The following is an 11,489-nucleotide window of genomic DNA, read 5'->3' as shown; positions in this document are numbered from 1 at the left end:
GGCCTGCCATGGCTTCCTTAACATTGTTAGGTTCATCCAGATTTACCAGTGTACTGTCACTGATAAATGTATCACCTTCCGTAGTAATATGAAATCCATAATAAAACTCAGGTGTGTTTCTAACCCTTGTGGAACGCCTCGGAAGTATAGACTCGTCAGCTGGATCAACAGGAATTTCCTCCTCAAGTTGATTGCTAGTGTCTGAGGTTCCTTCAACAATTGAGTCTTGAATTTCTTCAAGGTCAATTTGCCTCCCACTGTCTCCTTGGTTTATAAATTCTCTCTCTCGAAAGACCCCTCTCCTAGCCACAAAGACCACATTCTCACTGGGTCTGTAGAAGAGGTAACCAAAGGATTTTTGTGGGTAGCCGATGAAAATACACCTTTCACTTCGAGGTTCGAGCTTGTCATGAGTCTCGCGCCTCACGAAAGCCTCGCAACCCCAAATCTTGATATGGTCCAAATTGGGAACTTTCCCAGTCCACATTTCATGAGGTGTTTTGGCAACCTTCTTTATAGGGACTAGATTAAGGGTGTGGGCGGTAGTCTCTAAGGCATACCCCCACAAAAAAAAATTGGTAGCGAAGCTCGACTCATCATAGAGCGAACCATGTCCAACAAAGTTCGATTACGCCTCTCAGCTACACCATTCAGCTGTGGTGTCCTGGGAGGTGTCAATTGTGAGACAATCCCACACTCCTTAAGATAGTCGAGGAACTCAGTACTAAGATACTCACCACCTCGATCAGATCGAAGCATCTTAATGTTCCTTCCCAATTGATTTTCTACTTCCTGTTTAAACTCTTTAAACCTTTCAAAAGTTTATGACTTATGTTTGATTAAGTAGACATAACCATATCTACTAAAATCATCAATAAAAGTCACATAATAGCGATTAGCATCCCTTGTGGCGGTTTTGAATGGTCCACATACATCAGTATGTATAAGGTCCAACAAACCCTCACCCCTTGCACAAGTACCAGTGAAGGGTGATTTTGTCATTTTTCCAAGTAGACCAGACTCACAACTATCATCCGACTTTAGGTCGAACGACTCCAAGACTCCATCCTTTTGGAGCTGGCCTATGCGTTTCTTGCTTACATGTCCAAGACGACAATGCCATAAAGATGCTTTATCCAAGCTAGTAGAAGAATCAATACATAATACATTATTTCCTAAATTATCTACAACCGATACAGCTTCATACACACCATCACAAGGTAATGCTTTAAAATAAAGAACATTATTAAAGAAAGCATTAATACTACCAACTTCATTATCAAAAGAAAAGGTAAAACCTTGTTTGTACAAAGCATGAAAGGAAATAATATTCCTCGCCATTTCAGACGAGTACACACATTTATTCAAATCTAACTTTAACCCACTATCTAGCAACAAAGTATAAACTCCAATCTTGGCAACAGGTGCAACCTTCTTGTTCCCCATGATTAAGTTTAACTTTCCGTGCTCCACATCCTCACTTCTTCTTAGGCCATGCAAGTCATAACAGATGTGAATACCACAACCTGTATCAAGAACCCAAGAATTAGAATATGGTGCGTTATTAGACAATATAGTGTAAATACCTGCATGGGATGGTTTCACTTTCCCATCCTTGACATCCTGCAAGTACTTTGGGCAGTTTCGCTTCCAGTGCCCCTTATTTTGACAGTAGAAGCATTCAGCATCCTTAGGGATGGCAGAAGGAGTGATAGAACCACCTTTGGTTCCAGATGAGGAGCCTTCAAGGGACTTTCCCTTGGTACCCTTCGAAGGGTGCTTCCTCTTCTTCCCTTTGCCTTGCCCGATAGCCAAAACAGGGGTAGTAGTAGGAGTAGGAGTAGTAACCGACTTACTCTTAAGACCACTTTCGGCAGTCTTCAGAAGTCCTTGAAGTTTACTGAGTGTGACTTCCACCTTGTTCATGTGGTATGTCATACGAAATTGATCATAACACGAGGGCAAGGAGTGCAAAATGATATCAATTGCCAACTCCTCAGGGAAGTTCACATTCAGTTTCATTAGACGGTCCACATACCTTTGCATTTTCTGCATGTGGCTCATGATTGGTTCGTTATCCTTCATACGGGTGGTGATCATGGAGGAGATTATTTCATACCGCTCTTGACGAGCACTCTGATGGTACCTTTCCATCAGATCCTGATGCATCTCAAAAGGGTAATAGTCCTCATAGGACTTTTTGAGTTCAGCTGTCATGGTGGCCATCATGATGCATGCCACCTTGGTGGCATCTCTTTCATGTGCCTGATACTCAGCGACCTCCTCAGGAGTAGCAGTGGACTCATCAAGCTCCTTTAGCTCCTTATCGAGGACATATTCCTTGTCCTCGTAACGAGTGACCATCCTGATGTTCCGGATCCAATCCATGAAGTTGGAACCATCAAAGATGACCCTCCCACAAAGGTTCATGAGGGAAAAGGAGCCGGTAGGGTTAGAGCCCGAAGCATTGTTGTTGGAAGACATCTGAAAAGAAGAAAACAAGTTTAGATTAGATATATCGAATCCTTAATAATACACCCAAATGTAATATTAAGGCTAGGATCCAACACAATATATTATAACTTAGAAGAGGGATGCCGTAATCTAAGCTATAACATATTTGAAGGTAGGTGAATGACGATTCACCAATTTCCACCATGAAAACGAAATGAATTATTAGGTTTAATTGGTTTTGAATTTCCTAGATTCTTTGGAGATTCATTGAACTTTTCAATGGCATGTTTCAATCTCGATTGTGCCCTTCAAGTTTTGTGACTGGGATGCCGAGGTTCACAAAACAAGGTGTGAATAACCATGCAAATTCACTTGGTACCCTTAATATTATCACCTAATCAATGTGCCGGTTAACCACACACGCTCCACCGATCTATGATAAACATTAAGTCACCCTTCGTGATCCTTACTAGTCCAAGTTAGTGTGCCGGTTAACCACACACGCTCCACCAACGACTTGGTAAGGTACAAAGTGTGAATTTCATGGGTTAGCACCATATTCACATTTTCCTAAAGTAACTAAGATTAGGAATTTATTAAAGGTTTAGTTACTTTATAATATTCATTATACTTTTAATGAGAATTTAAAGTCATTGTCCTACCCGTTCGGCTAACGACCCTCCACCGATCAAGGAAGCGGTGGGTGAGAATGGACACCCATTAAGTTGCCATTTTATAGGCAACAACCTTATACCCCCCCCCCCCCTTATAGACCAGCTTCGTGAATGAGGCCTACTAACGGTAAAACGACTTAATCTTATACATATATATATATAATAATTAACCATTAATGTTATAAATAGTATAAGGGTTGAATTTTAACTTTTAAAACTCTAAGGGTTTGGAATTAAAGTATATTAAAGTGTGTGTAACTTTACAAATTCCAAAACTTAAGGACAAGTTTTGAAACTATTCAAAACTTTTCATTTCATAACTTATGAATTAAAGGTTCATAAAATGAAGACTCTTCATTTTCATGTAACTTATGTGTTTTAAGTGTGCATAAATGAAAGTGACCTTTGGAAATCCATAACTTGAGGACAAATTATGGACTCCATTAAAACACATAAATGATCAAGAATTATCAATAAACAATTTAGCAAATAATTCCTATGAAGTAACAATAATTCATAAGAACATGAACATCATATCAAAAATTCAAAGAACATATGAACACATATCATCATGCAATTTTGATATAAGCCATTGTAAATGGATTAGCATAAACATTACACCATCTAAAACAGGTTTTATAACACCAAAACAGTTTAGGGTAATGTTTCTAGTCCATTTCCAGCAGCAAAACTCGAAAATCTACATTCTGAGGCTTCTACTCGTCGAGTGCACGAACCTACTCGACGAGTAGGATGAATTTACTCATGGACTCGGCGAGTCCCCCCATGGACTCGGCGAGTTCATGCTGCAGAATGCAGAAAACTTGATTTTTTCAACAAGTTTGCAACAAGTATCAAACAAACAAGCCTACGCTCTGATATCACTGTTGGGTTTTGAGCAAACTAACACTCCTAAGGTGTTCATGCAACCCTAGAAACCTTGGATCTATGTTTGTCTAAAATACATGCAAAATAATTTTCCAAGGTTCATAACCTATCTAGCATACATGGGTTACTTTTAAACATAAAAGATACTAGAAGAATTACATACCTTTGTTAGTGAGTTGATTCCTTGGGAGTTTGAGAGCCAAGCACCAATAATGTGAATGCCTCAAATGGAAATCACAAATCACCACAAACTTGGAAAACTTATGAGAGAGCACTCTAATACTCTAGAAATCGGCCACACCTTATGCACACACACATAGTGTCTTCTCAAGCACCATAAGCCTCTTTATATAGTGTAGATGATTAGGGTTATGAACCATGAAAACCCTATGTCTTTTCCTATTCCAAGGATCCATGGGTTAAAAGCTCCATGGATCATCCATGGACTCCCATTCAAGCTTAGCCCATTTCCTTATGAGTGTTAGCCCACACTATATAAGTACAATAGCCCATTATTTAATTAGTCACCTTATGATCACTAAATTAATTCATAATTAATTTAAGATCAATACTAATTAAATAATACAATTTCATATTAATATATTATAACTTATAATATATTAGTAGGCCGCAAATATACTCTTCTCATAATGTTATCCATATAAATAGTTCGGGTGAAGTGCAACCCAAATGGACCATGCCGGGTCGGGTCAAGTATATACCAAATAAGTTATGGACTTAGACACCTTATCCAACACAAACAGCATCACCACAAACTCATAATGCCCATACCAAGTCCTGAAAGTCGTCTTCGGTATATCCTCATCCCGAATCCTCATTTGATGGTATCCCGACCGAAGATCAATCTTGGAAAACCATGACGCACCCTGCAGCTGATCGAACAAATCATCGATCCTTGGAAACGGATAACGGTTCTTCACCGTTAGTTTGTTCAGCTCCCTATAATCAATGCACATACTGTGCAATCCATCCTTATTTTTCACGAAAAGACTCGGTGCTCCCAACGGGGAACTGCTCGGACGAATGAACCCTCGGTCTAGCAGCTCCTGAAGCTGCGTAGAGAGTTCTTGCATCTCCGGTGGTGCCAACCGGTATGGTGCCTTTGCTATCGGAGCGGCACCCGACACCAAGTCAATGTGAAACTCCACCTGCCTCTCTGGAGGCACTCCTGGTAACTCCTTAGGGAAGACGTCCCGAAAATCCTGTACCACTGGCATACTGCCCACATCCATCACGGTCTCTATTCTTGTATCCGAGACATATGTCAGAAATCCCGTGCAACCCTGTTGTAAAAGCCTCCTAGCCCTCGCAGCCGAACAGAGGGTCGGTCCCTGCGATGCCCTCTCACCATGAATAACCAGTTCTCCCCCACTTGGGGTTCGAACCTTGACCAACTGGCGCTCGCAATCAATCATGGCCTCGTTGGCCCCCAACCAGTACATCCCGACAATTACTTTCAACCCTCACAACGGTATCGGAACTAGATCAACACGGAACCTCTCACCTAACACATTCAGGACACGGCGCTGATATACCCTCGCAACACTAATGATGCGATCGTCAGCAATCTCTACCTCAAGAGGGGAATCCAAAGTTCCCGGCACGTCTCGAAACGTCTTGCTAAGTGCAAGTGACACAAACAATCGGGTAGCACCTGAATCAACAAGATATGAGCAGACATACCATTGACCAAAAAGGTCCCTATGCAAGCATAGATCACACATAAGTCATACCAAAAGTAATATAGGCAGGGAATATTAGGTACGTACCAGCTACAACATTTGGCGTTGCTCGAGCCTCTTCGGTGGTCAACTGGAAGGCGCGGCTCCTCATCGTTGGAGCATCCGCTTTAGCAGGGCGGCCATCTGTGATCCTCATTCTAGCGGGCGCGGGAGCCACCACTGCTCCTCCCCCTCCTTGCAACCTCGGACAATCGGCCTTTTTATGGCCAGTCTGGTTGCAGTGGAAGCATATCAAGCCCTTCTTGGGGCAATCCCTGCTCACGTGGCCCTGCTGACCACAAGAGTAACATCCCGATATCCCAGCTGTCCGACACTCCCCACTATGAAACTTCCCGCACTTGGCACATTGGCCCCGACCCTGCTGGCCTCTACCCGAAGAATCAAAGGTCTTAGGCTTCTTAGCCTGAGCCCCTGTTGCCTGCACCTGCTCATTCTTCCACTTCGTGCGGGAATCCAACTTCATCTCTCTCTCACGGGCATTCTCCACCATCTCATTCAGGGTTTTGCACCCCGTAAAGCTCACAAACTCCCAGATATCATCCCTCAGCATGGAATGATATCGGGTCCGTCTCATCTCCTCATCGGTAGCATACTGTGGGATCAACAAAGCTCGTCCCCGAAACTTGGCGGTGATCTCTGCCACAGTCTCGGTGGTCTGCCGCAAATTATGAAACCCTCGCACTAGTCAAACTCCAAATCAAATCGCCGGACAAACTCGGCCCATGACATCTCAGCCACCCCGGCTGGTCCTACCTGTCTAGTAACCTCGCCCTACCAATCCTGGGCCCTGTCTCTTAGCATGCAAGAAGCAAACCCAACCTTTTCCACATCCGGGCAAGAACTCGTGTGTTGGGCGTTTTCGATATCCGCCACCCAGCGTCGGCTGACAATAGGGTCCCTGACCCTGAAAAACTCTGGCGCCCCACACGCCTTGAACTCCCGGAACGAGGGAGTTCGGGCCCCCAACTGGCCCGCAGAAATCTCAGCCCTGAATGATCTGAGTCTCTCCTCCATGATCTCCATTATGCCCTCCTTGACCGTCCCAAAAATGACTGGGGTAGCGTCAAGGATGCCCTTCGTAACATCGGCTGCAATGATATCGCGCAGTCTATCATCAATAGGCTCAGTACCGTTGCCCGATCCAGACCCTGATCCTGATCCCCCTGCCCCAAATCGTGTCACTACCATGCTGAACTGAAATGTCATAAACCATAATAATCAGGACACATTATATATAGGGGATCTTCCCACACCGGTTCTCCTTAGAGTGGTCATATCTAGCATTGGTTCGGGTACAGGTCCTGTGCTTTCAGTAGTACGGGCCTAATACTACCTTCCACACCTACCTGTACCTTTCCCCAAGGCTCTACCTGATGACTCCAATTCGTCCCAAAATAAATCATAACCCACAAACCATTGTATAACCCAAATCCCAGGCTGTCCTAAGATTTGCTCTACCCATATCAATCATACCAATCATAACATGTTGCCTTTATGCATGCAAATTATACATAGAAAAGGATCAAATAGACTTTCGAATAAAAGATTCTACCCTAGGACCACAACCAAACAAGGAACAGGAAATAAGGCAAAACCAATCATTCTGAGGCTATAAGATCCTAACCGTATACAATTTTAAAAGCATACACATAGCAAGTCTCATACGATCATCAAGCTCAAATATCAGTATAACATGGTTAACACACTGGAAACTACTTACTTGGCTCGGCCGATCGCGCGCGTTTCACTCTCTTCTTTTCATTTCTTAAAAGTTTTTAACTTTTATTTTGAAAACAATTTATCATTTCCTTAGTTTGAGTCCTGACACACCCGAGAGTCTGCCCGAATCCCTCAAACCAAGGCTCTGATACCAACTTGTAACAACCCAAGTTTTCCAAAGAAATTTTCATTTTTAATTAATAAAACACATTTGCATAAATCATGGAATCCCAACATAATTGTTTCCAAATCAGCATTCATTACAACTTAACTAAATCATCAGAGTGTCCCCAAAACATATCAGTGAAAGAGAGATAGAGTACACGCCACGCCATCATGCCTTGCCCTTGCCCTTGGGCTCAGATGTACCTGAAACAAATCAACAACCTGTAAGCGAAATGCTTAGTGAGTTCCCCAGAGCATACCACACACAATACACATACACATATCCTGTTAGCTAATTAAAGCTACACACATATCACATAAGCCATGCATACATAAAACCTGTAAGAATGTCATGGGCTACCCCACATGGTCTTTACCTAGCACAGGCATGGGCTACCCCACATGGTCTTACATCCAATGCCATGAGCTACCCCACATGGTCTTTACCTAGGACAGCCATGGGCTACCCCGCATGGTCTTACATCCAATGCCACGGGCTCCCCCCGAGGCCTTCCATGCAAAACACACATTCACATGACGTACCAAAACACACTTATATCATAATCACATAATGGGCCGGCCTTGGTGCCTTAGACCCATGGGTATGGTGAGAAGACTCACCTCTCAAAGGATGAACTGGAAAACTGAAGTCAGGTATATCCCACGCTGCTCCTCCCAAACTGTCTATAATCAATGAGTAAATAACTTAGCATAATCCCATAAATATCCCCGGGGTCAACCCTGGTCAAAGTCAAGGTCTATATACAAGGTCAACAGTCCATATTGACCTTGACTCGTCAAGTACAATCAGTCACTCGCCGGGTTCCCTGCTTAACTCATCGACTCACCGAGTCACCCAAGCGACTCGTCGAGTTCCTTTATGTTTACGGCCGTAAAATCCCAACCGAACACCCTTGACCGTGAACCCTTGGTCGTGAACCCTTGGATGTGAACCCTTGACCGTGAACAAGGAAACCCTCTCGACTCACCGAGTCTCTTGCACGACTCGCCGAGTCCTTTTAGTCTGTTATGTTTACGGCCTTTTCCAGTGGGACTCAAGGTCCCAAACTTCAGATCTATCCTCTACTAGTGTAGATAACACGTAAAGTTGCAAACTTTACGTGCATGCAAGGCCTCACATGGCCATAACACCAAGACTAACCTTCAAACAAGGTTTTCATGCATGGAGAGGGAATAAGCTTAAGAAAAGGTGCAACTTTATGATATTTGGGACCTAAGGAGGTCCAGATCTAGAATCATATCCTTGTGATAGGTCCAGATCTAAGTTTGCTTCCATTTCCTCAAGGTTGGCCATAACCTCCAAAAAGAAATCAAAGCTTAAGGTAGCAGATTAATACCTCAGACAGATGCCCAACACGAAATAGATGCTTGATCTAATACTTCCCCCTTGATACTTCCTCTTCAAACTTGGAATCCTCCCCAAAATCTCAAAGATAAGCTCCCAATTGTTCTTACTTCACACACAAGAGGGATTGTGGCCGTGAACGTTCTTCGATGGTGTTAAGGGAGGCTACAAGGGTTTATAACAATGTTTATATAGGGGGCAAACCCCGAATTTAGGGTTTTCTCTAAACAGCTCTGACTCGCCGAGTCGGGCCTTCCGACTCGCCGACTCAGTTCTGACCCACGTCCAAGACGTCACGACCCTACTCGACGAGTTGATCTCCCAACTCGCCGAGTCCAAGCATAAACCCTTCCCAAACCAAACCAGGTGTTACAGTCCCGAGCTCCTTCACTTAAAAATTAGAGTACCTTAAACATAAACTAAAAACAGTAAGCACAAAGCTGAGTGAGTTCCCCAAATACCACATACCATACACATAATCACATATAGTGGGCCCTGCCCTGTCATCGGGCCCCGCCCGGCATCGGACTATATCCGGCATCGGGTCCCGCCTGGAATTGGGCATTGTCGGACATCGGGCCCCGCTCGACATCGGGCTCCGCCCAGCATCGAGCTGAGCTCGGCATGCATATAACACATATCAAATATTCACATACAACAATCACATAGATATAATCATATAAATAATCATCGGGCACCGCTCGGCATCGGACCTTAGTCCGGAAGCATACAAGTACAAACACATGCAAGAGTCACAAATACATAAAGCATACAACCATTCATCGGGCCCCGCCCGACATCGGACCGTAATCCGGAAGGCATATAAATAACCATCGGGCACCGCCCGACATCGGACCCTGGTCCGGATCATACAATCATAAACACGGGCCGACATTGGTGCCTTCGACCCATTCAAACCAAGAGGAAACTCACCAAGAATGCTGAAGCTCACTACACAAAACCCCAGTTGCTGACCTGACGACTGCCAAATTAGCAATACCCAAACAACATCCAATTAGCAACTGAAATCCAAACCATGATCCAGAATCCAAACTTGGGGTAAAATGACCATTTACCCCTGGCCCATCAAGACTCACAACCAAGGCCCCAACCCAAAACCAACAAGGCCCAAAACTATAAGATCCATAAAAGCCCACTAATGGCCCAATTTTCCAAATTGGGCCTAATCCCATATGGGTCTTATCCAAAGCCCATATTTTCTTTGAGTACAATTCAGGTTACCTCAAACACCCCTTGGGACAAATTTAGTCAAAAGCATAAGTCAAAAGTCAAAGTCAACATTCCAGAAGACCTAACTCGTCTAGTTACCCCTTCAACTCGCCGAGTTTTCATCAATCACAGAATCTTGATATTTCGATCAAACTCGTTGAGTTCCTCTTTTTCCAACATAATTGGGACAATCCCAAACCAACTCGTCGAGATCTCCTATGAACTCGTCGAGTTCATCAGTCTGCCAACCCACTTAATGCATTAAGCCACTAATCTTCAAACCAAAGCCCTATCTTCCAGAGCTAGGCTGAAAATACGTCTAGAAGGGTAAAGTTTCCAACTTTACCCATTAAGAACCACCCCGAAGGCATTAAGCTCAAACCCTAATCCAAAAAGGCTTATGCCTTCAACTAAAAACCATCATATCATCAAGATAAGGCTTCAAAATGCAGATCTGGACCCTTAAGGCTGAATAGATGAGTAAAGTCTCCAACTTTACTCTTAGGCAAGGCTAGAAAAAGCTTAAGAGGTCAAAACAAGGGCTTAGAAGGTGCATGGAGCTCTTAGGGCAATAAAGTTGGCACCTTTATACCATGAAAGCTCCTTAAAACCCTAGATCTGAAAGGGTTTGTCCAAATGGGACGTCCAACTCCCAACAACCACACCATTTGGACCATAACATGCAAAAGAACTAAGAAGGAGATCTATGAATTCACAAAGCAAGGTTGAGACTTTTTACCAGAAAAGTGTCGAAAATGAAGCAAGGATTCGAGATCTAGCAGCTCCTTCATGAATCACCAACTCTCACCAAGCTTCCCTTCCTTCCAATGGCTCCAACACACCACAAAAGAACTCAAAATGGCTCACAACACTAAAAAATGCCTTGGGGTTTCGAGGTTAGGGTTTAGGACAATGGTGGCTGGAAATGAGGTCAACGCATGGGGTTTAAGTCGTTTAAATAAGATGCAAAATCCCGAAATTAGGGTTTCCCAAACCATGTCCAACTCGTCGAGTTAGTCCTCTTCAACTCGTCGAGTTGGTGTTCAGAAACATGCGCGACTTATACTTCCAACACGTCGAGTTTCTACCCAACTCGACGAGTTGCCCTTTTGAAATGAGGTTTTATTCCATAATTGACCTTCTAGATTCCGGATGTTACATATATGATAGAATCTGATAAACAAAATAAAATACACCCATGTCAAGGCCGAGATTCAAAATAGGGACATC

Source organism: Lactuca virosa, chromosome 5, assembly GCF_052849685.1.
Source record: "Lactuca virosa cultivar CGN04683 chromosome 5, Lactuca_virosa_CGN04683_v6, whole genome shotgun sequence".
Lineage (NCBI taxonomy): Eukaryota > Viridiplantae > Streptophyta > Magnoliopsida > Asterales > Asteraceae > Lactuca > Lactuca virosa.
This window is presented reverse-complemented; position numbering follows the sequence as displayed.